The sequence below is a fragment of the Manis pentadactyla genome, chromosome 7 (assembly GCF_030020395.1).
Source record: "Manis pentadactyla isolate mManPen7 chromosome 7, mManPen7.hap1, whole genome shotgun sequence".
In the NCBI taxonomy this organism is placed as follows: Eukaryota; Metazoa; Chordata; class Mammalia; order Pholidota; family Manidae; genus Manis; species Manis pentadactyla.
Window position 1 is genome coordinate 7,186,837 of NC_080025.1, and position 27,709 is coordinate 7,214,545.

The window sequence follows — 27,709 nt, forward strand, 5'->3', positions numbered from 1 at the left end:
TTGCCGCTAAGAAAAAGAGCTATGAAAAAATATTAGGGCATTTAAAAAATGTTACCTGGGGACTGGTGGGGGGGGAATTACTCAAAGTCTTATTTCATGGACTGGAACCCCATCTCATTAATTTACTCAGAACTCTAGCCAGTGGTGCTAGATTTCTGAGTTGACAAAAAATGTACACCCTTGAGAATCAGGCATATTGGAAGAAAACTTTTTTTACAGAACAAATCTCAATGGGGATGCTAGCTTTTTACAAATAAGCAGTAATAATTTATAAGATTTCTAGATGACCTGAATGGCTGTCCCTCTACCAAACAGGCAATCCTAACATTCTCCTTTTGCTGACAGTAATAGTCTTAAATGCCGTATTTCAGGACTGACTTGTAAGAATCAACTAAAATTCTTGGCCAGCTTCTCTCAGAAAAGACAGGGCTAAATATAAATGATAAAAAAACTGAAATTGTTGTTTTTGGCACCATATATCATCCAGATGGATAACAGTAAGCAGCTCGATTCAACAAGTTAGCTAATTTCGTCATCTAGGGGTACACTTTGCAGATGATTTATCCTGGCATACCCACCGGGAAGGAGTCCGAGTCTGCTCGAGATGTTAGTTTCCCCAGGAGTCATATCAAAGTCCTCAGCTACTAGAAGCAGAGAACTGACAACTGGGCCTCAAGCTCTTATAGGAAATGGCACTTTGTATCTTTTTTTCCAACACTATGGTTCAGAGTTTAAGCACAGAGTAGGCCCAGAGCTGTTTTGATAAACACTACCTCATCCCTGCCTGCGGACCAGCTTGTAATCGCCCCTATTCAAATCTTAAGTGGCTTTGGAATTAGGTGGACTTGCTCCTACAACATATATTGACTCTTATTAGTGGCACTCATTTCTCCTGCTTGTTTAACTTTACTGAGACCTGGTTTCTTCATCTGGAAAAAAGAGACAATAACTTTTACCTCCGAGGGCTCTTCCGGCATTTCAAGGGTAACACCTAAATTAGCTGGCACTGCGTCTGGCCTCTCGGAGACTCTCGGTCAATTTGATAGCCTCTTCTTTGCCTCCTGTTTTTGCAAAACTGGGTGCATTGTCAGATCAGGGGAGCTTTGGAACCTGTCACATACTCCTCTAGGCCTCTCAGTGCCCCTGGTGTTCTACTGCTCGTGCGTTTTATGGATTACAATTAATGTCACATTATATATCCCATCACATCTCATTATTTAATTTTCTGTTTTTTTCCCTCATATCTGTTTTACTGTTTTTGCCTCTTACTAGAGATATTAAAGAATTTGGATATAAGAAAATAAGAACTTCCTTGGGACTCAATTTTCAGAATATTTGTAATGAATGTTACCTCAGATACCTTCCGCTCCAAAATTCCCTGGTTCCGGTTTGAAACATGCTAGCTTATTTTGAATGTGATTATTATCATATTTCAAGTACTATGTATAGCGTGTAGTCTCTCTGACGGCTATAAATTCAAGTTGAAGGCCTCCCTAAGCTGCTATAACTCTGGTGGGGGGAAGAAGTTCCCAGCCCAGAGAAAATTACCTTTGAAGTTGAAATCAGGCAAAAGGAGAAATAAAGTGGGAGAAACCCATTCATTGCCTATGAACAGTTGTTTACTTCGGCTCGCCCATGTCTCTGGCGATCTGGCTGTAAAATGGGACCCCACCAAACCTCTCTGGTCCAGATCTAGCCTTGCTCCCCCAACCCTTGCAATTATCTATTCATATGGAGATGGCCTACTTCTCTCCACCCCTTAGAAACACCTATTGATACAGAGATGCACTAAGGCCAGGAGAGAGATTTTGGAAATATTGCAATTATTTTTTTACAGATGCCAAAATGATTTAATGCTTAATCACTTTAAGGAGTTTGCCATACTGATGAGAGGAACCTCATGCAAATAGGAAAGCCAGCAATCTAAGTGTTAAGAATAAAATGGATGCACATAATTACATATTAAATGAATGCAACCTGCAAACATTGTTAGGCATTTCAGTGAAAACCCATGGGGGAAGTTATCAGTGATAAGGTGAGATTTCATCTGAGTCATGCGGAATATATTACACTTGAATTGAAAAGAGAGGAAATTTTAGGTAGGAAAAGGATGGATGCTAAGATAGGGAAATGGAAATGCCTCCATGATACTCAGGGGAAAGTTAATGTATCATTTTGGAGTATAGTATTTTTGCACAACATCCTTTCCCAAACTGTGTTTCATGTAGAATCATGTTCCTACAAGGTACTCTATTGGTGGGGGGAGGGGTTCAGGGAAAGCTTGCCTGACTGTGTAAGTTGGAGGAATGTTTGGTATGATAAACACGTATCATCACCGCAGGACTTTTCAGAGCCTTTAATGTACAAGTAATTCATTCATGCTAATGCGATCCTGGGAGCTCTTTAAGGACCACTTACTAATATCTTGTGAGACTAGCATAGGAATGCTGATAATAAGAGTAATGGAAGATAAGATTATAAAAATAGTTTGGAGAGAGACTGTGGAGAGCCTTGAGTGTCACACCTTCTAGGAGCCTGACGTTAACTTGTGAGGAGTGGCCGTCAGGGGCCTTGAGAAGATGGGTTCTCACGTCAGGGGGTGGGTGGACTCTTCAAGATGCACCACCTCATGGTGCTGGCTGAGAAGAAAGTCAATCCATGTTTTACAATCTGCTTGGATATTGTGTTCGATAGCAATACCTTTGCAAAACTGTTGGGAAGAATTAACTGATTACTATATGCAGACTGCTCAGATCAGAGCTCAGCACAGAGCAATAAAACTAAAAGCATTCAATAACATGGAAAGTGACTGAACAATTTTGAGCAAAGAAATGGCATATAAAAGAAGGGTTTTAGCAAAGCTAATTTTTTTTTTTTTTAACCAAGAAATTTTCATTTAAAACCCTGGCTCTAACAGTAGGAAGCAGAAGAAAGGATGGAATTTCATGTTATGAACATGCCATTCATAACATCATAATAAATGCAAAGTGTTCCTTACAGGCCTAGAATTCAAATCTCTACTGAAAATGTTAGTGTTTACTGTTTTATACTGAGGACATTTCATTTGATAAATGGCCCTGTGTAAACATCTCCCCAAAATATAGTGATTTTGCACATGCACATGTGTGACATGTAATTTTTCAGGATGCAGGATGTTTTTCACAGCTATTAACTCTCCTGCTTCACTTTGACACTTTTATCTTAGCTCTTCACCCTGCCATGTCTATTGAATTGATAATACCTTTTGATTTAATTGGACATTGGAACTGAGTATTTAATGAAAGAAGTTTTCCAATAAGAGAATGTCTCTGAACAGTTAATTTTTCTAATCCTTGGCATGTGAATGCTATTTTTCTCTCCAGTGCGTGGCCTTCCTTGGCATATGTTAAGACAGACTGAAGTTTAGCAAATAAAATAAGATTTTAGTTTAGGAGACTATAACCATTAGCAACAGTCATGAAAATGAATCAATTTTATCAAATTAGAGAAAAATGTAGTGTTCAACACATTTTTCAGACATGTTTTAATAAAAGGAATGTGAACCAAAGATGTTTTTCTAAATAATAGGCTGAAAGATGGAAAAACAGGAAGTAGTATCAAATATTGTTATTAGGGTCATAGATTATAGACTATGTATTGAAGTTAGGTTATAGCAGAGAGAATTGCATGCCTATGGATCCTTTTTTATTTTATGAAATTGAAATACATCTTAATTGAATCAGAATTTTATTTTAAGACTATTAAATGATTAAGTTTCTCCTTTAAAAAATTATGATTGATGTTAGAACAGTGTATATAGTTAATAGTGACACATATAGTTTATTATGTATATTGGTACTTTAACTCAAAATACAGACATATGAATATAGTTGAAATGCCTCAACTAACAGATCTTGAAAATAACTTGCTGACATAGTTTACTGTGAATATACTGTATATACTATACTTGGAACTGATGTTTACAAGGTAATATTTTAGGTAAATTTTTAAGGGTATACTGTTTCTGAGTTGAACCAGTATGAGTCATTTCTAAATTATACTCAGATTTAAGAACTGAATCACCGACTTTAGAAATCTCAAGATGAATCACTCCCTTTTATCAAATGATTGGCATCACTTAAGTTGATGTGAAGTAGAATAAAATGGGACAAACCTAGTCAATCCCATTCAGCAATGGACACTTTAATTAAATCATTTACCTTAAATATAGGCTGGTAGAACAAAAAGAACAAAGTGTCTTTAGTGAACAGATACTATTAAGTGAAGCTGGTAGTCATGTTCACTTAGCAATTTCTTAGAGTGAGGAACAAATAACATGAAAAAAAATGAAAACACCAGTTCTTGGAATATTTTCTACCAAAGGAATGGATGTTACTTTATAATTTACACTGTTCTCCCTGTGTACAATACGAAGTGCTTTATATCATGACAAATGGTCTAGGTTATATTTTGGTGGATCTCAAGTTTCTGGATGACTTGATATGCTTTGTTCTTTTTTAACCTGCTGGTTAAAGAGCAGTAACTGGGAGTTATACTTCTTCTGGCTTTTAATCACAAAAACAGACACATTGACCAAGGAAATCTAGATTCAGCTCATTTCCTGTCTGTCACCAGATGCTGCTCTGTGCAGCTGAAAACATGGGAAGCAGCTTGGCAATTTGGGTATCATTCACCAGACACCTCAAATTTACATGGAATGATGAAGTAGTGAAGTCGGAAGGGGCTACCTTCCGATTCTGATTTCAGCCGGATGAGTGGGAGGAGAGAAGGAAGCATTAGTGTGGAGTCCAGTGTGCTCGGATGCCTCTGCTTTTCTCCTAAGATGCTGTAGAGATGATACCCCTTAATTTTCAGCCACTTTATTCTCCTGTGAGGATAAGTTTGAGGCAGTTGACCTAACTTATGTACAATTACATATGTAAATAGTTACATAAACTACGCAGATATTTTAGATTTCCTTCTCAAGTCCTTTTTGTCTTGTCTAAATATCAAGTTGCATTACTTGGCTCTCCCCATGTTATTAATGAAAAGTAGCTGGACATGCACCTTAGCGTATCTGAATTAATCAGTCTCTGCTAGGTAGTGACCTGGAGTTTAGCGTTCATGCAGACGAAGCGTATTTGTTACACCTGGATCCTTCTGCCCTTGTGCTTAGAAAAATCACCTCGTTAACACTCCATTGAAGCACTAAAACAGTTACAAACTAAGAAACAAATGTGAAATCCTCCAAATATATAAAATACATTAAACATTTTCATTTCTCCAGTGTGTTATCCACCTCAACTGCCAGAAAAAAAAACGATACCTAGATATTTGTTTTATGATCAAGCAGCATTATAAAATAGGAAAAGCATATTACATTTTTCGGTGCAGATTAACTTGAGAATCAATTAGTTGTCCCTCAGCAAAGCACCTATCAGATTATGAATTGTCACCCTATGGTGTCCATCACAGCTGAACTTTTCTGTATGAAATCACAGCTTTAATTGAAAATTATAAATTAATACATTAAATGTCATAGAGCTACCAACAGTTAGCTCACAGTGACTCTGACTTTTAGGGCTGTTATGGTCTCTTCTTAGACTCAGAGCATTTCTTGAATTTTGTTGAACTGAATGGTCAAGAGATGCTTTTCCAGCTAATCAGCTTTATAGATTCTCCCTGTGAGGAAACCAGACCTCATAGGCACCCGCTGACTTGCCCTGCGTGCTCCAGAAGTCTGCATGGCATGTGTGAGCCCAGTGGGTGGGGGGAGATTCTAACTTCATCATTGGGTTTGCTCATTTCTCAGTCTCCTGTTGAATCAGTTCACTTCAGTGCCAGTCAACTGGCCATTTTAGGGAAGTGTCAGATATGCTCGGACATCCACGCCTGAGCCTTAGTGTGGCCCTGCCTTTGCTCTCGGCTCAGCCTTGTAGACCAAGACATGGCTTCTCTCTTCTTGGTTCTAGTTGCTTCCACTTGTACAGCACGGTGCTTTAGCATGTGGCTCTAGAACCATATTGCCTGGGTCCAAATCCTTTGACCACTCTCTGGTTGGCCTTTGCAAGTCACTCAGCTTCTGTGTTACATCATCTGGAAGATGGTGTTGGGGGACTAAATGGGTTGCTACAAACACAATGTGTAAAACCATTCTTCACACACAGGGAGCCCTCGATTTTTGGCCGTTAGCTGTGACTGTGGTAAATCAGCGACTCATGTCTGGGTGCGTGGCACTGAGGGCTTCTTGTTTCACTGGAGAAGCTGCTATAGAACATGTTCTTTCCTGGTTGGCAACAACAGCCTTCGCTCCACAGACGTAAGTCAAAATGGTCCAGGTCTCTGAAAAGGCCCTTTCCTGGGACCCTTCTTCCCCACATAGCTTCTAGCAGTTTGAGAAATAACAACAGAAGCGTGGCACTTAAAGGTAAAAACATACTTGCGATGAACTAGTAAGGAATTGCGTGCCTCTGGTGGAGTAGGAACTTTTACTTCCTGTGGGAAAATGGCAAGAAAGAAAAAGGTGGTGCTTGAGAAACTCGCACAGTTTATTCTTCCTGAATGTATCAATCTGACAATTCTCCTCCCTCTGCTGTGTTGGCGTGATGGGGCAGCCAAAGTCAGACTTGGTCTGGGAATTAATATGCCTGCCCATGGATGGAAACATCAATCAGGCCTGAGAAGTTCTTCACCTTGACCAAGGTGTAGAGGTGGTAGAAAGCTACCTAATCTTCTTCCATAAAATACTTAGTTACACTATTCCCATGGAACCTGTTTTCAGTTTGGTGAATGCTGATAAAGACATTATCCACATTCTGTCTACGCTGAACATAAAGTCACAGTATAGCAAAACCCTAGGTCCCACAAAAATCCACACAGAAGTATGTGCATCTTTCAACTGTGATTTAAAATGAGTGATTTTAAGGCATTTTGCAAACCTTATCTGTCTTCTGTGAATCTGAAACAGTATTCTCATTTTTCACACATGTGAATGCACTGTGTACAAGCAGGTGGCTCTCTGATACCTCCTTATTCTACAGGAAATTCATGTTTTATCCCTTCATCTTAAGTGCTCTTTAGAACAATGATGTCTTTTCCATCTTTAGGGGTGAAATACTGTTTCATCTTCAAAATGAAGAAAATACGTAATATAGTAAGCTACCCGACATGCAGCTGTCATGCCCTCATGTCCTTTTAGGTGCTAGGTTTCAAATAAGAAAGATATATGCCAACATTCTTCCAGTAGTAATAAGTCCTTCCCAAGTCAATAGTAAGTCAATGCTCTTGAAAGGTGGGTTGGTATTTGTAGTACTAACTTGAATGCTTTAATTTTTTTCTTTATAAATGAAGCAATGTCTGTGAAGATGATGGATCTATATCTGACCACTAAGCTCCAATAGATAATATGCTTATTGATTTTGTGAGCCCTCCTTATTACTTTAGGAATGAGGAATCAATGTCTTCAATGATTTTGTGATAAGAAACACACAGGAAACAAGAAATTTTCTGTGAACAGAGGAGAAATTCCCTGACAACATTTCAAAGATATAGTAAGACTATGCAAGATCTATAGATGAACTATGACATTAAAGGTCAAAGAGATGTAGATGAATTTTATCATCAGTTACATACCTCCCTGTACCATTATAAAACAGTATTAAAAATTGAAGTTGTCTTCAGCCATGGTTGGACAAATAACTACGAATGTGATTGTCTTATTTTAACCAGTTTATTAGTGTATAGGCTCAGCTTCTCAACTATGTGTTTATTGACTATGTACACAGTTGTTAAATTCTAAATAGAATGGAAATCCTGAAATTCAGAACATATGTTTCATCCTATGATTTCTGGAGCATATTTGTCAGTTGTTTGGTAAGTGGCTGTGTATACTCATATTCGGGAAAAGATTAGAAGAATAAGTATAGGTATCATCATATTATTACAAGGACTAAAATGTAATGAGTTATTTTCCAGGTTTTGGCAAAGTTCTTTATAAGCATTAATCAATACAACTCTGCTGTGTATACTAGGCAAGAAAAATCTGATGTTCGATATTGAATTTGCTACACAGCAAGTAAATGGGGTGCCATTAGAAGTCTCAGGACTTTTGGCCATATTTGCCGTTTTACCCAGAACATTTTACTTTAAATACTCCTTTCGTTCAGGTCTTAACTAAGATCCGTTCCCCAGTCTCATTGAAACCTGCCTAACTATCCTATTTAACACTGCAGCAGTTCCCCTACTCTTTCAATTTTATTCATCCTTGCTGTGTTTGCTACAATTTAGCATTCTATACACAAATAATTTATTTTATCATTTTCTTCTCCAAACTAACTGTATAGGGTTTGATTTTCCACTGATGAAAACAAAACTGATATTGAATATTTTCTAGGAAATAGAAGGCATTAACAAATCATCTTTGAATGAACACATTTACTCTAAATGGTCTGAGTCACTTAAACCAGGACAAAGTGTGAGAAATGTTTAATGTACTTTCTGAGCATATTGTGAGTTATTAGTTGAACAATGAAATCTTGAGTATGGTTCTATCCCATAAGTGTCTGTGCTCCTTGTTTTTTATATTGAATTGTATATTGTTTCCTTACTATGAATGTGTCTATCGAATTGTTGAATTGCGGAAATATCTGGAGAACATAGACATAGCAGTATATTCTTAGGAGAAGAAAGAAACCCTCCAGGGGATAGGAAGTTTGTGGGTTTTGTACTGACTTCTCAACAGTTCAGATGAATTTGGAGAAAGCTTGACTGCATTTAAGTTAACATATTTAAACTGTTTTGTATTCTAGCTTCCAGTGTAGACTGGGCAACAAAGAGAAAAATAAAACACTTTAGTCCCTATATATCACAAAGTGAAATGTATTATAAACTCATGGCATTTATTATGTTACTTTGATAAAAAAAAATCAGCCCTAAAATAAGTGAATTCATCAAATTACAACAGAAAACCAAGTATAAAAACTGACTAAGCATTAAATGATGGTTTGAAAACACTATATTGTCCAGATCTCTGCATTTTTGAAGTTTATTAATTAAATCTATTAGTTTTTTATTTAATGGGTTTTGTACTGACTTCTCAACAGTTCAAATGAATTTGGAGAAAGTGTAACATGTCAATGATTTGTGTTTCAAACCCTGTAGGAAGTTGATTCCCACCACATCCGCACAGGCTCATTGCCTTCTGGAAGACATAAAATGAAACCGTGTTGGTAAATCCACATCACAAATGATTTTAGAGACTGGCACCCCTTTTATATAGTATCTTTTTATTTCCCCTTTGTGGGTTGTAAATGACACACACGCACACACACACAAGACACAGAGTAGTAGATCATGTCAGGGAAATGTGAACTTACAGTTTTTCCCTTGAGCATAACTTTAAATGACATTTTTCATGCTTTTCACCTGGTGTGCATTACAATATAGAATCTAAAATAGTTTATCTTTCAACCAGTTAAGACATTTTCTCATATAGTTGCTCATAGGTAGAATACAAGCTATATGATAATAAGAAGAATGCTTAACATTAATTTTGCTGGTGTAAAATTTCCCTAAAAGTGGATGAAAAGTAGATGTACATACAGTTACACCAGAGTGAATCGATAGGAATTAATTGTTACTCTCTATCAAGAATAATTCCTCAGTGGATTGAACACAAGGAAATCGCATTCTAATATACATTGAGAAATGAAGCAGTGAGTCAACACCTTAGAGGCAAAAATATTTTCAAAAATAATAAAATCACCACACAGTTTCAATTTTATTGGCCACTGTTTTAAAATTGAAAAGTTTTTTTTTAGTTTTTAATCAACCTTCTTTAAAAAATGGGGCTTTAAAACATGTTCTCTACTGAATTAATATTAATTTGCCTTGCGGTTTGTAAGAATACTGATTAATTAAAAAGTCTTTGGAAATAATGGTTATTAACATTAAACATTTATTATAATAATAAATTACTTATTTTAACCTATAATCAGAAACTAATAGATTTAATGAATAAAGTTCAGAAATGCAGAGATCTGGGCAATATAGATAGTGTTTTCAAACCATCATTTAATGCTTAGTCAGTTTTTATACTTGGTTTTCTGTTATAATTTGATGAATTCACTTATTTTAGGGCTGATTTTTTTTATCAAAGTAACATAATAAATGCCATGAGTTTATAATACATTTCACTTTGTGATATTTAGGGACTATAGCATTTTATTCTTTTTGCTGCCCATTTTCTTTTTTTCACATTATTGAAATGTTCATCCCAACTAGTGTAGTTACCGTCAATGTAGACAGACATTGAGCTACTGACCGTATTCTCTATGCTGTTCTTTGATCCTGTGGCTAATTTATATTATGATTGTGATTTTTGCCCATCTTTTGTTAAGTGCTTACATATTTTCCAAGCTAAATACTTGATTCTTAACACCTTAGACCTTTAACATAAGCAATCAGTAAGATTGACAAATATATATGCATAATAGTTCTAATAACTAAAGTACTTACAGATTTTTTAAAAATCTGTAACTAGCAACTGTATTGTTGGAATTTCCGAATGCTGCCTAGGAGATTTCAGTAATGTCGGAAAGATTAGCAGACATTTTCAGGCATTACAACCTCTTCAGGTGAGCCTGTGAAAGTCATTCTTGATTTTGATCTACTCTGTGGACCACTAATCTTCAGAAAATAAAAAAAATTTAAACTATTTAAATTCCCTAAGATCCATATGTGGCTTAAAAATACCCCTTTGGAAGTGGTTAATAATAAGTTTATTGCTGAGTAATACTTAGAATTTATCCTACTAAATAAAATGGCCCAACAATACATTAACTCAGAAAGTCCAGACAATAGAACCCTGACTGTAGGGGTGAGGGGTCCCTGTAGAAAGCTGCGCTCGGGGGTAAAAGGCAGCCTTTCAGAAGGCATGGAATAAATAACTGAGTCAGAATGGCCTCACTGAACCTGGAGGGCCTGCTGAACTAATTAGTGTGCTGGAAAATTATTGAAAACAGGAGCAGATGGGCAGGTTGGATCACAGACACAAATGACTGGATATGGTACATGTAGGCAGAACAGGAGGAAGAAAAAAAGTTTGTTCCCAGAGAGCTTCCCTCATTTCTCTTGCACTGAGGTTCAGGTAAGTTCAGGGACAGCTCTTTTGACTTAAAGCATTTTTCAGTCTGCTGTTTGATCCTCGTGGTCATGGACGCGGGAGCTCACAGGCTAGCATGGTGGCTGTGAGTGGAGGGAAGCTCGGGCTAATGCGTGCGGTTGAATGGCACAGGTTTATGGCAAAGGAGGGTCAGAGGAGCCTGCCTTCTGGGAATGGAGGGTCCCTGGCAGGGTCTCCAACATCAGCCGTGCAAGTTCTTCCTATGAGGGCCACCGAGTTTAGAAATTTTAATGGTAGAGAAAATATAACCAGTCCTGTTTGCAATTGCATCGATGCCATTGATGAGTTGAGAGAAACACGATGGCGAGTCTCAGGCAGAGGCATCTTCCCACTGAGTGTTTCTGCCTGTAGCTGGTGCTGGGTGGGCGGAAGGGTGCCCAGTGAGAGCAGCGTTGAAAGCTTTCATGTCCCTTTCACGGTGTCAGTCACCTTCTTCAGTTAGTTACGATTTCTTAGTTTTCTCAAAAAACTGTCAATGTGTGAATTCTACTTTTATTCTAAATTTATCAGTTCTCTTACTCCTAAATGGCTCCCTGGCGGCATTAAAAAAAGGCATGTTTTTGCATGCATGTCATATACTATACTGCACACCTCAGTTGAACCATTTCCTTCCCCTCCCTCCCTCCCCTCTGGCAAGTCCAAAATATTTTTGGCCGTGTAACTCTGGGGGGGAAGATATGTTCCTACCCCAGGGCAAATAAACCTTTGAAGCCAAAATCAGTCGAAGGGAGAAATAAAGTGGGAAAAGCATGTTTATGGCTTACAAGCGCTTGTCTATTTCTGCTTTTTGTGCCTCTTGTGACCTGGCTGCAGAGGACCCCACCATACCTCTCTGTTCCAGGCACTCATTCCCCACCGTCTTGTGATCATCTAGTGACGAGGAGATGCACTTCTCTCCACCTGCTGCAAACACCTACTGATATTGAGATGTACTAAGGCCAGGTGAGAGATTCTGGAAAATCCTCCAGTTTTACCCACAGGCCTGTTTGAAACTCTACCTCTTCTCCAGTGCTTTATTCCTCTCCAGGGAGCTCATATTCTGTCCAGTAGATGTGTGGTAAGTGCCACACTACTTCCAGTTAATGCTCCCTAGGGCCTGGTGTGTGTCACATGTCAATTGTATCTCCCTAACAAGCAGGTAAACTTTTGAAGAAAGGGACTGAGTTTTAGAAATCTTCCTCTCCACAAGGTCTGCCACATCATAGGCATAAAGCATATGTTGAATGTACACATTCAAATTCTTATGTTTTTCCACATCTTGGTTTGGAATAAAAGATGAAATGCAAAGATAGTTTATAGTCTGATTTCCCTACAGGTTCCCTTGGTAGCTTAATATGCTCTGTTTCAGCTGTTCTCCTCCTGGCGTTCTGACCCCCAGGCAGTTTCTTAAACCCTCTGGAACTCGGCTCCCTCACCTGTAAAATGAAGAAGCTGACCTCACCTTCTGTGATTCTGTCGTGATAATTTATGCCTAATTAAATTTTAAAAGGAGCTGTCTGATTGTATCTTACAAAGACCTCAGTCATCTATTTATTCGAATGTATGTCTCAAAAATCTCCTGTATCCCACACGCTCTGCCAGGCCCTGGGCACAGTCGTACCTAATGAGAGAGGCTAGATGTAGTACCTTGGTCTCAACACCACCAGGTGATTTGTTAGCAGTGCGTGTTACTCAGCCTGCGCCAGGCTGACCAAACCCGGGGGGCCCCAGGAGGGGATTCTTGCAGTCTGTGTACTCAAGAAGCTCTGTATTGCGCAACCACAAATGTGGTCCATGGAAACAAAAAATCTGATGTCAAAGACGCCTCTTTCTCTTAGCTTTACGTATTTAAATCCTGAGACTCATTTTCCCTTTTAGGTCAAATAGGGATACTTTAAAGGTCTTTTGATTGTTTTCCGATAGTGAAGTTGGGTACTTGTCAAAAACATAGCACAATACCCAGAAGATGGTGGATACACATTTACACAATTCCTTGATAAAGCTAGAGTTTAAATGAGGAAACTGATTTTATTACAGATGTCAAGTATTTTCCATTTTTTCAGTCTCAAATAAAATTGAAGTCTATATTGATACCAGCACTGCATTTCAAGAATAAACCTGGTCTTTGACAAAATTTCTGACTCAGCATGCATTAATCTAGTTGTATATAGGTTGATACCACCACAGATATATGGGGATATTTTATCTTCCCTGTATGACTGCCTCTAATTAGTTTTAAGTAAATGTCTATTAAATTACTACAAATGCACAGATAAGCATGAGGTTTAAAGAATTTTTACATACTGATGTTACTTGTGCAATTGACAGGTCAATCAAGAAATGAAAAAGAGCATTACTAGTATCCTACAAGCTGCTGCCACATTTGCTATTACTTCCCCTGACACCTTCCCTGCAAATGTAACCACTATCCTAGATTCTAATGCCACAGATTAGTTTTGTCAGTGTTAAAATGTGATAAAAATTGAATCATGCAGTTACTACTCTGTGCCTTGCTTCCCTTCACTCATTATTGTTTGTGAGGTCCATGCCTGGTCTATGCATATAGCAATGATTAACTCACTGTTAGCGCTCTAGATCTCAAATTTTAATGATAATGAAAGGAATGTATATGGAGAATACAGGCCAGGAATCATTTAATGAGAAAGAAGTTCAAAGAAGGTGGATACCTACAAAAGTCCGGGACCAGAATGTATTTATAGTTCTGCTTTTAGACTTTGTTCTGGGTGGGTGTTCTCATGGTTCTCTGCCGGTTTGCTCAGCAGTCCTGCACCCAGACCGGACAGCCTCTCTGTTGGATCGTAAAGAGTCTGTTATTAACAGTCTCAAACAAAGAAAGCTCTCTGCAAAGGCAGGAGTCCCATAAGGACACTGGACTCTGAAGAAGGACCTCCCAGAGGTACCAGCCCCAAGCTCACCCGTGTCCAGTACATCACGATCGTTAAACGAGATGGATGGAAATGGTTCATATCATGAGGAAGAGTTGCACCTTGACAATGACAGTAAAACACTGGTTCTTGCCTTATTTAATACGTGCCTTATGTTTTTTTGAAGTGCAATTAGGTGTTTGGAACCAGGATGCACCGACAGGGAAGGGAAGCCCTTTCCAAGAAATTGGGTCCAGGACCCAGAATTTAAAGTTAATGTTTCTGACGCCCACCCAGCCTGTTCTCTCTCTCTCTCTCTCTCTTTCTCTCTCTCTCTCTCTCTCTCTCTCTCTCTCTCTCTCTCTCTCTCTCTCTCTCTCTCTCTCCATGTTTCATTACAAGCCTTATAAATGATCATTACTGGAAAAGACATCTTGAGGCAAATTGTGCAGAACATCTGAATGCACTTGCTTCCTGTAGAAATGTCCTAAAATTCAAATTTTAGTAACACCACTTAACTTTTGCAGTATATGTAAGGTAAATTTGGATTCTAACAGCAGTTCTTCTATGTTAACACTACTAGATAATGGTGTGCCATAGCAATTTAGGTTTAAGCAGAGCATTCGCTTCAGTTCAGAGCCAAATGTTTTTTGTCTGAGCTTTTGTTTTCGTATCAAATGAGAGCTGATGTTTCTGTATTTCCAGAGTTGCCAGGACAGAAATGTATACAAATTAGCATTATGGACAAGAATGCTATGTGACTCAGCTGAATATGTATACTCGGTGCATATTCTAGATGAGGTTATATTGTTCCATAAAAATAACATTTGTTATTTAAAGTATCGAGTACCTGGAGAAGTGCATTTTATACCTTATAATTAAATATAGGGAGAATCAGCAGGAAAAAATTTATTCAAATGTATTCAATATAGTTTAAGTTATTTATAATTTTGCATATATATCCCTAGTAGATTTAGAAAGTAACGTTTCTACATTTGTAAAATTGCACTGTTGAAGAAAATCAAATTACCAATACATATCTTAATTCATTTGCATAGTTTAGTTCTCCAGAATAAATAGCAAGTCATCTGTCACAAATCAGGAAGAAGTAAAAGACCCCAATTGACACAACTAAAAAGCAAATGTATAAAAGAACTATATAATTTTGTTTGCTAGGAGGTCAAATACAAATGATCTATTTATATCTGTGCTCTGACATCAATCAAACATGTGTCATCACATTTGACTTGACATCTAGCTGCATCCTAATTGAAAATTATCTTTGAGAAGGTGTGATGGAACATTTTAATGAAAGCACAGCAGTTACACTGAATTTTCTCAAAATCATAATGGAGTTGAAAAATTAAATTTCATCATTGTGGAAATTGTGAATATTTTTGGATGTACAGATGCTAACATATTGTAACTTAATATAGAAAGTTTTCTTGACCATTTGTAGGCATATACTTTTTCATCATTAGTAAGTTGAACACTTTCCTGTTTATACTTAGAACAATTGGAAGAGTTCATATACCATTTAATTCCACATAGAAATATAGATACTAATGATGAATTTCTTCCACATAATTTTTTTAGGGATTTCTAAGAAATATATAGATGAGTATATTAACAATAGAATAATAGAATAATATATAATAATTGATAATAGAATTTAAACTAACATAAAATGAAATAGCCAGTTCCCTTCTGTGTGTGTATAGCCTGGAGGACGGTACATGCACATATCTATACTATGCTCAGTGTAACACTAGACTGCAATATTCTGGGAGAGATTCTTGAGTTCATGAAAGGCTCTACTAGAACATGTGCATGGCCTTAACAATGCTAAAATTCCGTAAAGCATTTTGTGTCCTGTTGGACAATGAGGTATTGTCTGGAAACCAGGCTGGAATTTATGGGACAGAAATTATAGAAGGAAGTACTAGAATTTGTGTGAATGTTAAATAGAATCAGTATGATTAAAATAAATAATGGGATTGGAATCAGTACAGGTCCTGGCTGGCCAATTTGTGGTCCTTTTACCGGTAGCGATAAGCAACATCTGGGAGCTTGTCGGAATGTATATTCTCAGGCCCCATGCAGACCTCCTGAACTGGAATCTTCATATGACCACTTTCCTCATGATTTGCATACACACTGAAGTCTGAAGAGGTACAGTTAAAAAAAAGTTCATTTACGTAATAGACTGATTTCATATCTGTTTTCCCATGATGCGCTACGCTGATAATGGAGCAAAGATTTGATTAGCTTTTATCAGAAACCATACCCACATAGTCCAATATCAGCTTTCTAGGTGGGTGGTCAGCTAATAGCCCAAAGGGGGAAGGAAAGGGAAACCACTTACGTGAAAAGTGTATTTGTAGAGGTCCGTCTTCTGCATCTTCTTCATGGCTGGGCGGCATGAAAAGATTGGTAAATAATCCAGAAGGAAGGCAGAAGTGTATGCCAGCATGTAGTGTCAGAACTCTGTGATACAGGAGAAGTGGGATCGGACAGAGCGGTGAGCATGGTGGACACGGAAGTTCAGTCTGGACAAGTTCACAGAACAGCGTCAGGAGGAAGGGCAGGTGGGCGACAGGTGAGGTATTTTCATTCTGATGTCTTTGAAAAAGATTTTATCAAATTAACCAGACAAATTTGCAAAAATGTAGGATTTGTTCATTTTAAATTTTCAGGTACTAATTACAACTTACACATCTGTATGTAGATACAGAAGTAAATACAATATGGGTAAAAGTTTAGATCTGCGTATAATGAGTGTTGTTAGAGTGCAGGTTTGTCTTTGACTTATTTACCCCAGACAGAGAGTGTTCCTTAAGTAGCTGCTAAATAGATGAATTTCCCAGCATAGTTTTTTTCTTTTTTTTTTTCCCCCTACAATATTAACCTCAGGGTTAGTTTCCAGGTAAGACATTTAGGGAAAAAAAAAAACATAATGCATTTCTTTTTTGTTTTGTTTTAAAATGATTAAGCGCCTTTATTAAAGAGTTAATGCTAACTTGAAGTATGGGAACAACACACTGTAGACTCAGGTAATTAGTAGCTGAAGTCATAAGAATAGATATTAATTCAGTTTACCATCTATCTGGTAGACAGTATGTTACAAATTACTCCTTCCTGCAAAAACAAGAATAACAACAGTGACCACTTACTGAGAATTTGCTGGGTTAAGCTCTGTGTAAAGAGTTATCGTTTAAACACACAACCAAACTATGAAGTAGATTCTATGATTAGTACCATAAAATAGGTCAGGAAAGTAGGTCAGCATTTAAACCACATCAACAGGCTTGAAGGTCTCAGGCACAAGGGGTTATGTTCATAAATGCGGCATGATGCTTTCTCATTTATGAGAAGAAAAAGTTTTAGCAATTCATTGAAAATAAAATACTTGAAAACAGTTGAGGACATTGCGGCTCACAGACCAGTGCCTTAACGTATATATAGAGAGAGAGAGACAGAGCGAGCAGTGGTGGACTTACATAAACAATATGATTGTTCATAGGTGAGCCATGATTGATTTTAGCATGACTTAGTGCTGATTTTTATAATCCTTGTTATTTTAGAAAACAAAAATAGAATGGCTTTTTTTCCCTTTCATTCCATCAACTTTTCTTGACCATGACAAGCCTCAGAGGTTAAACCCACTTTCAGTAGACACTTTACAAGGGAGAGGGGGAAATCTTTCCAACTTGCACAAGCTTACAAAAGAACTTGCTGTAGTCCCAAATGGAAGCACTAAGCACATTAAAACTTAACATTTTGCCTAAGCTATGAAACTTTTCATGATGATGGTTTCTCGTTATGTCCCAGCATTGCAAACATTTATTTTTTAGTGTGCAAATAGCAGTACTGGGAAATGTATGCATGCAATGAATGGAATGACAATCCCAGGTCATTCACCTGCAAAGTGACTAAAAGTTATGGTATTCTGGAGACAGATATATTTAAAATTTCTGTCAAGTCATATGTCTCAGATGTTTAGTTCTCCAAAATAATGGAATTCCTTTTTTCAGGCCTTTTGAAGGTATATAAGTGTAGCTATAGCAACGTGAGGGAGATCACTGTTTCCTAAAGCACGCAGCCCTGTAACGAGGCAGAGGCGTATTCCTGGAGAGACGTGCTGTGCATCTGAGCTAAGGAACCAGTTTTCTTCCCTCAGCTTCACTTTCCTTTCATTAGAATATACCTATTGCAGTTTAATATGGAAAATTTGTCGAATTACCATAGTGTTCTGAAAGGATCATCATCTATATTTGGGCATCTCTTTTCCCATTTTTTAATACTAAGTGGGCATCCACTTGGGCCTGCAGTTAACTGAGTACAGTCACTGAACACAACGGCAAAGTCTCATGCTAAATCCCAGCTGCTGAGAGCTTGATTTCTTGTCGTTTGATACCACTGCTCAAAGCTGAAACATTTCTTACAACCAAAATCACAAAATAAAGAAGGTGAACTTTCAGTTTCTTGAAAAACAAGAAACTTTTGGTTTCCTGAAAAGAAAGCTGCATGAATTGTGGAACTGGCAGACTCAAGAAAGGAGACATCTACAGAGAGGCTGTAGAGTCACCCTGGCCCCTGAGAGCCCACCCTTCGTCTGCTTCGGGGAGAAATCTCTGAACTTCTTAGAACTGGAGTCTTAGGATTGGGGGATTTGGAGAGAGGAATGAAGGAGGTGTCACTAGTGACTCTTGGTCTTCCTTCCAAATTTCAAGTCCCATTTGGCACTGGAGATAATTCCTAACAGTGAGGTGGGCTCACCAGGGACTTTTGAGTTAGCTGTTGATAACTAGATAGGGGCTGCTTTTTTGTTTTTTATCTGTGGCCCTAAGATTTCATGTCTGTAATGAAAGTGCATGTGAGTAGTGCTGATCTCAGATTGGCTGCATGAATTTTTTACTTGACAATATAAACCTCTTGAAAGTCCTCTGCTCATGACGTTCATATTAATAAAATTATCTAGTTTTTCTTACTCTAAATAAATTAACCTTTTAAGTTTAAAGTACTAGTAGTAATCATCAATATAGTTATCTATACATATATTGTTGGGAGATAAGTTATAAAGTTAAAACAGACAACATAAAAACAGATCTGAATTGAAACTGCTTGCTAATCATTATTTTTATCACATATATTTGGTTCCATTGGGTTTCATTTAGTTTAATATTCTTTATTATCAAACCAAAGTTTGCCCTTCTCAAAATTTTGAAAATATAAAAGTGCACATTATTAAATATTACTTATCAACCTTCTCATGCCTAGATAATAACTGAATCTATTACATTTAATATAACAGTTGTAAAACATGTTTAACCATATTCTATCTGTTGAAAACTATTATTAATTTGAAATTAGTAACTGTGTCATATTAGAAATATTCTAGAAAGTCCTGCTAAGCATCATCATATATTTTAGGATAATTTATGACAACTCATTCTAGATATTTAAACATTTAAGGGACTAAAATTCTTTTATATTCTTTCAGATTACACATGACATAATATCGCACTTACTTTTGTTTAAGGATTTTTTTTTGGAGCAGTTCAGGTCTGCCCTGCCCCAAAACATGTATGGTCTTCACTATTATTAACGTCATTGGCTAGAGTGCTACATTGGTTACAACGGATGAGCCTACATGGACACATCATTAAGACACCAGGTCCATAGTTTATATTAGGGTTTGTTCTCTGTGTCCTGTGTTTGTGGACTTGGATAAATGTGCAATGACATGCGCCCATCATTATGGCGTCATACCCTTTTTGCTGCCCTAAAAATCCTCTTTCCTCTATTCATCCCTTCTTACCCCGTGTCTCTGGCAACCACTTATCTTTTTTACTGTCTCCATAGTTTTACCTTTTCTAGCATGTCATATAATTAGAACCATGCATATGTGGCCTTTTTAGTTTGGCATCTTTCACTTAATAATCTGCATTTAAAGTTCCACTGTGTCTCTTCACAGCTTGATAGCTCATTTGTTTTCAGCTCTGAAGAATATCTCATCGGTTGGCTATACCAAAGCTGCTTCATCCAATCGTCTCGGTTGCTCCTGAGTTTTGCTAATTATGAATAAAGCTGCTATAAACATTCACATGCCTATTTTTGTGTCCACATAAGGTTTCGTCTCCTTTGGGTAAAACACTAAAGATTGGCATTGCTGGATCTTATGGTTGATTGTGTATAGTTCTGTAAGAATCTGCCATACCCTTTGCAAGGGGCTGTGCCGTGTTGCATCCCCAGCAGCAGTGAGTGACAGTTCTGGCGGATCCACGTCCCATCAGCCCTTGGGGGTGTCAGTGTTCTGGATTTTGGCCACTCCAGGAGGTGTGTGGTGGTATCTCATTGTTTTAATTTGCATTTTCCTGGGGACATACGATGTGCAGCATCTCTTCATATGCTTATTTGCCGTTTGTATAGATTCCTTGGGGAGGTATAAGTTAAACCTTTGGCTCCTTTTTAAATTGGGTTGCTTCCTTACTGTTGAGTTTGAAGTTCTCATCGCATATTTTGGATAACAGCCCTTTATCAGAAGTCTTTTGTAAATATTTTCTCCTAGACTGTGGCTTGTTCTATTCTCTTGGTAGTGTCTTTACAGAGCAGTTTTTAATTTTTATCAAGTTCAGCTTATCCATTATTTCTTCTTTGGAATGAATGTGTCTTTGGTATTGTATCTGAAATGTCTTCACTGTGCCTGAGGACCTTGAGGTTTTCTACTGTAGGAATTTTATAACTTTGCATGTCACCTTCAGATTGACCATATTGAATTAATTTTGGTGAAGGGTGTAAAGTCTGTGAGTGCCTCATTATTTTGCATGTAGATGGCCGGTTCCAACACCATTTGCTGAATAGACTTGTTTGTTCCATAGCCTTGCTCTGGATTCTCCAAGATCAGTGAGCCCAATTTATGGTGGTCTATTTTGGGGCTCTCTGCTTTGTTCCACTACTCTATTTGTCTTTTCTTTCACCAGTAGTGTACTACCTTGACTACAGTAGCTTTATATAGTAAACCCTGATGTTGGGCTGTGCTGGTCCTCAGACTTCGCTGTTCTCCTTCAGTATTATGGTGGCTATTCTGGGTCTTTCGTTCCTCCATATAAACTTGAGAATCACTTTGTCAATATCCACAAAAGAACCTGCTAGGATTGTGGTTGGGATTGCATTGCATCTATAGGTCAAGTTGGGGAGAACTGACATCACACTCATTTTTACAACAAATTCAAAGTAATGTGCTTTTTCCCCCTTTTACTCACCTCTGACAGTCTGTCACCTACTTGAAAACTTTGTTTGGGAAAGAGTCAGTTTGGCATCAGTGTCCCCATCTCTGACTCTGCATGGTAACAGAGAGCCCCACCCTTGCTTGTCTAGCAGGGAATTGGCAAATATATTTTTAAATATTTCCAGAGCCTTGGCTGTAGTTGTTTCTCAAAACATTATAATAAAAGTTTTCTGCTTGCTTCCATCCTCTCACCAGCTGTAAATCAAATAGCTTCCCCTCAATCTAAGGATTTTTACTATCATGGAGAGAATACTAGTTCTCCAGAATTTATCTATTATCATTACCATTATTGTTAGAAAAATATGAAGGAGAGAGTTGGGGCTGACTAGGGGAATAGATGAGTATATACAAAAATTCTGACTGTTTGTATAAATAGAACTTAGAAGATTAAAACCTACACATAAGCCTCTTCATATTTTAGAGGATTTACTTCCAATGGGTAATTTTAATGCTTCATATGTACAATCACGTACCCTATAACTACAAGGTACTGTGAATTATCAAATTATCATTACAAGGTACATAAGAGCCTTGAGACTCAAGCCCATCAAAAAGACTTGTTTTTGTTGCCTTTGCGTCAAGTCAGCTATGGCGGACTTACCCATAGGTGTCATGGGCAGCTGGATTTTTGCAACCCCGAGAATACAGTGAAATCTTCCTACAGAGGATGCAGTCTCTTTGCATCGCCACCACACCCTTTCCCCTGCCTGTTTAGTTAGAACTTCATGTTTCCATTAGCCTTATGTTAGAAGCTCCCAGCGCTGAAGGAGGCAGGAGATCTGTGGTATAAACTCATATGTCTTTCTCCTGACCGTCTTGCTTTTATTATCTACCTGGAATTTTGTGTTCCAGATTTCACTTATGCATCCATAAAAGACAATATCAAGCAGAGATTGGGGTCTATGCCACTGAAACTTGAAGTCATTCAGGTAATTTATGAAAGCATATCAACCCAAGAAATGGATTTTAAACTTCAGAATTTCTGAATAATTTCGCTGCCAAAAGAAATATGCTCCTGGCTTTCAGAATTTAGAGTGTACAGTTACAGATACCAATTTAATTTGATATTTGAGTGTCTGTTGTATAGAAAGCAATATGCTAGGCTTTTTGAAGGATTCACAAAATGAGGCTGTTCATTATATGATCATTATTTTAAGCTCATATTTTCTTGCCTTAATTTCAGGCATTGCACATCTGTGCAATATTTCATTTAATCTAATTCTCAAAAATACTATTTTATGACATGCACATTTATAAAAATAAAAGAGAGACTGAAAAAGGTTAAACCTGCCATATATCTTAGCATATTCTGTAAAAAGGTGTTCAGTAGATTGTATGTAGATATTAAGTCTGTGCTTTTAAATACAGTTTTGTTCAACTGCCTTCAAGGTCTTGACCTTTGGGTAGGAAAGGCAAAAATGAAAAGAACTAATTAAAATCAGGCATAACAAGCCATAAAATGAGAAAATGAAATACGGTGGAAACATTCATATTGGGGCTGCTAATTTCATATGTTGTAGAAGAGCCTGTGGAAGACTTTAGAGAAATAAAGCAATCTTGTGTGCTTGATTTTGAAGTATGAGTAGAATTCCGTAGTTCAACAAGTTGTACGTGGTGGTGATGTTGGTTGAGGACAGGACAGAAGGAGAGAGAAAAACTCAAAGGTATTTCCATCTGTGATAATATATGAACAAAAACGTAGGGGCACAGCAATTATACATGACTCCTTCTGGATATGTTGCATAAGCAGGCGTAGCTACGTAGAGGAACATGGGCCATGCAAGTATTTCGTTGAATGGTTTTGAATGTGCTGAATAGTGAATTAAAGCATATGCAACATATTTTTGGATGACTTGAGATTTAGTTGTGTGTTTATCAATGATCACAGTAAATATTATTATCAAAAGTAATATACGACAAACTTTACTTTTTTGGAAACTTTTCCCTCTATTTTAGGGAATTCTCTGCTATAGGAAAAAAGTCTCATAGGGAAGTGAGAAAGGGAGAAAAGTTATTAAGAAATAGGTGAAGTGGTAGTGCCAGAAACAAGAGTAGGGCATTCCCAGTGCTTCGAGAGTGAGCAACTTCGACAGTTATGTATGACATCATTGATGAAGATTCTATTTTTTATTTTGAGTTTTTTTTTTCTTTTTTTTTTTTTTTTTTTAAAAATAATTATTTTTTATTGAAGGGTAGTTGATGCACAGTATTACATTACATTAGTTTCAAGTGTACAACACAGTGGTAGAACATTTATATACATAATTCTAGATTCCAGCTATCACCCTACCAAGCTGTTACAATATCTTGACTATACATTACATCCCAGTTACTTATTTATTTTACCATTGGAAGTCTGTCCTTTTTTTTTTTTTTTTTTTTTTTTTGTGAGGGCATCTCTCATATTTATTGATCAAATGGTTGTTAACGACAATAAATTTCTGTATAGGGGAGTCAATGCTCAATGCACAATCATTAATCCACCCCAAGCCTAATTTTCGTCAGTCTCCAATCTTCTGAGGCATAACAAACAAGTTCTTACATGGAGAACAAATTCTTACATAATGAATAAGTTACATAGTGAACAGTACAAGGGCAGTCATCACAGAAACTTTTGGTTTTGCTCATGCATTATGAACTATAAACAGTTCAAATATGAATACTCATTTGATTTTTATACGTGATTTTTATGTGGATACCACATTTCTCTCTTTATTATTATTATTTTTAATAAAATGCTGAAGTGGTAGGTAGATACAAGATAAAGGTAGAAAACATAGTTTAGTGTTGTAAGAGAGCAAATGTAGATGATCAGGTGTGTGCCTGTAGACTATGTGTTAATCCAAGCTAGACCAGGGCAATAAAACATCCACGTATGCAGAAGATTTCTCTCAGAACAGGGGGGTTGAGGTTCTAAGCCTCACCTCTGTTGATCCCCAATTTCTCACCTGATGGCCCCCCTGCGACTGTGCCTGTCTTAGGTTGTTCCTCCCTTGAGGAATCTTACCCGTCTCTGGCTAACCAGTCATCTTCCGGGGCCATACAGGGAAATGTGAAGTTGGTAAGTGAGAGGGAAGCCTTATTGTTTGAAAAGGTTAGCTTTTTACTTCTTTGCATATTTATGCCCTGTGGCTTCTATGCCCAGCATTTGTCTTGAGGTATCTTTACCACTTGGAGGAATTATGATACTCGGTAAATTTGATATGAGGCACGAATTCTATTTAAGGGTTGTAATTAGGAAGGAAGAAGAAAAGCTATAGAAGTAGCAGGCGGAAGAAAACATGGGAAGATTGATTATTTCTTTGACATATCTTCTTGTAGAGTAACTTCAGCGTATATAGGTTTTAAGCTACTACTTAAATTGCGCACACACATTAACATAATAGGAGTATAGTTACATAACCAAAGCATATCTGTAATTACCAGCCATCTCCAGTGAAACCAAGAAAACCATTAAGGCACCTTAGGCATTTGTGAAAACTTATCTATGATATGGTGGATATTGTCCAACTGAACTTGAACAGTCTGAGAGAAATCAGACAAATTAAAACAACCCATTCCTGGGGACTGTTCACATGCCATATGTTCTTTTAACAGTAAATAGTCTGTAGTTGTAAGAGTTTGGAGCGCTACAATTTGCACTTCTCCAAATTCTTGGTTGAGTTCCAACAGTATAGATCCAGTCAAATTTGTTGTTTTACTGTATGCACAGGCCAGCTTAGATATCTCCTTCCTCATTCCCATGGCAAGTCCAGGAACTGGTGGGATGAGTGCATCTACTGCTGTAGCAGTGCGTGGATCTTTGTTGGGGTTTTTTGATGATCATCTTCTGGCATGAGTCTTCCAGAGAGTGCAGATGTTGGAAGTTCTTTTTCATATCGTATCTTAGTTCATATTCGGGGTAGCCCAATTAGGCTTTGATCCTCTGAATAAACACAAACAGACACTTTGCCTACACTTTTATATGCCCTTTATACCCTTGTGTAGAACTAGTTGGAGGTTACCACACAGGAACTGCCCTTTTTTTTTTTTTTTGCTTTGTTTTTGGTATCACTAATCTACACTTACATGACGAATATTATGTTTACTAGGCTCTCCCCTATACCAGGTCTCCCCTATAAACCCCTTTACAGTCACTGTCCATCAGCATAGCAAAATGTTGTAGAATCACTACTTGCCTTCTCTGTGTTGTACAGCCCTCCCTTTTCTCCTACCCCCCCATGTATGTTAATCTTAATGCCCCCCTACTTCTCCCCCCCTTATCCCTCCCTACCCACCCATCCTCCCCAGTCCCTTTCCCTTTGGTACCTGTTAGTCCATTCTTGAGTTCTGTGATTCTGCTGCTGTTTTGTTCCTTCAGTTTTTCCTTTGTTCTTATATTCCACAGATAAGTGAAATCATTTGGTACTTCTCTTTCTCCGCTTGGCTTGTTTCACTGAGCATAATACCCTCCAGCTCCATCCATGTTGCTGCAAATGATTGGATTTGCCCTTTTCTTATGGCTGAGTAGTATTCCATTGTGTATATATACCACATCTTCTTTATCCATTCATCTATCGATGGACATTTAGGTTGCTTCCAATTCTTGGCTATTGTAAATAGTGCTGCAATAAACATAGGGGTGCATCTGTCTTTCTCAAACTTGATTGCTGCATTCTTAGGGTAAATTCCTAGGAGTGCAATTCCTGGGTCAAATGGTAAGTCTGTTTTGAGCATTTTGATATACCTCCATACTGCTTTCCACAATGGTTGAACTAACTTACATTCCCACCAGCAGTGTAGGAGGGTTCCCCTTTCTCCACAGCCTCGCCAACATTTGTTGTTGTTTGTCTTTTGGATGGCAGCCATCCTTACTGGTGTGAGGTGATACCTCATTGTAGTTTTAATTTGCATTTCTCTGATAATTAGCGATGTGGAGCATCTTTTCATGTGTCTGTTGGCCATCTGTATTTCTTTTTTGGAGAACTGTCTGTTCAGTTCCTCTGCCCATTTTTTAATTGGGTTATTTGTTTTTTGTTTGTTGAGGCGTGTGAGCTCTTTATATATTCTGGACGTCAAGCCTTTATCGGATGTGTCATTTTCAAATATATTCTCCCATACTGTAGGGATCCTTCTTGTTCTATTGATGGTGTCTTTTGCTGTACAGAAGCTTTTCAGCTTAATATAGTCCCACTTACTCATTTTTGCTGTTGTTTTCCTTGCCCGGGGAGATATGTTCAAGAAGAGGTCACTCATGTTTATGTCTAAGAGGTTTTCGCCTATGTTTTCTTCCAAGAGTTTAATGGTTTCATGGCTTACATTCAGGTCTTTGATCCATTTTGAGTTTACTTTTGTATATGGGGTTAGACAATGGTCCAGTTTCATTCTCCTACATGTAGCTGTCCAGTTTTGCCAGCACCACCTGTTGAAGAGACTGTCATTTCGCCATTGTATGTCCGTGGCTCCTTTATCAAATATTAATTGACCATATATGTCTGGGTTAATGTCTGGATTCTCTAGTCTGTTCCATTGGTCTGTGGCTCTGCTCTTGTGCCACTACCAAATTGTCTTGATTACTATGGCTTTATAGTAGAGCTTGAAGTTGGGGAGTGAGATCCCCCCTACTTTATTCTTCTTTCTCAGGATTGCTTTGGTTATTCGGGGTCTTTGGTGTTTCCATATGAATTTTTGAATTATTTGTTCCAGTTCATTGAAGAATGTTGCTGGTAGTTTCATAGGGATTGCATCAAATCTGTATATTGCTTTGGGCAGGATGGCCATTTTAACGATATTAATTCTTCCTAGCCACGAGCATGGGATGAGTTTCCATCTGTTAGTGTCCCCTTTAATTTCTCTTAAGAGTGACTTGTAGTTTTCAGAGTATAAGTCTTTCACTTCTTTGGTTAGGTTTATTCCTAGGTATTTTATTTTTTTGGATGCAATTGTGAATGGAGTTGTTTTCCTGATTTCTCTTTCTGTTGGTTCGTTGTTAGTATATAGGAAAGCCACAGATTTCTGTGTGGTGATTTTGTATCCTGCAACTTTGCTGTATTCCGATATCAGTTCTAGTAGTTTTGGGGTGGAATCTTTAGGGTTTTTTATGTACAGTATCATGTCATCTGCAAATAGTGACAGTTTAACTTCTTCTTTACCAATCTGGATTCCTTGTATTTCTTTATTTTGTCAGATTGCCGTGGCTAGGACCTCCAGTACTATGTTAAATATCAGTGGAGAGAGTGGGCATCCCTGTCTAGTTCCCGATCTCAGCGGAAATGCTTTCAGCTTCTCGCTGTTCAATATAATGTCGGCTGTGGGTTTATCATAGATGGCCTTTATTATGTTGAGGTACTTGCCCTCTATTCCCATTTTGCTGAGAGTTTTTAACATGAATGGATGTTGAACTTTGTCAAATGC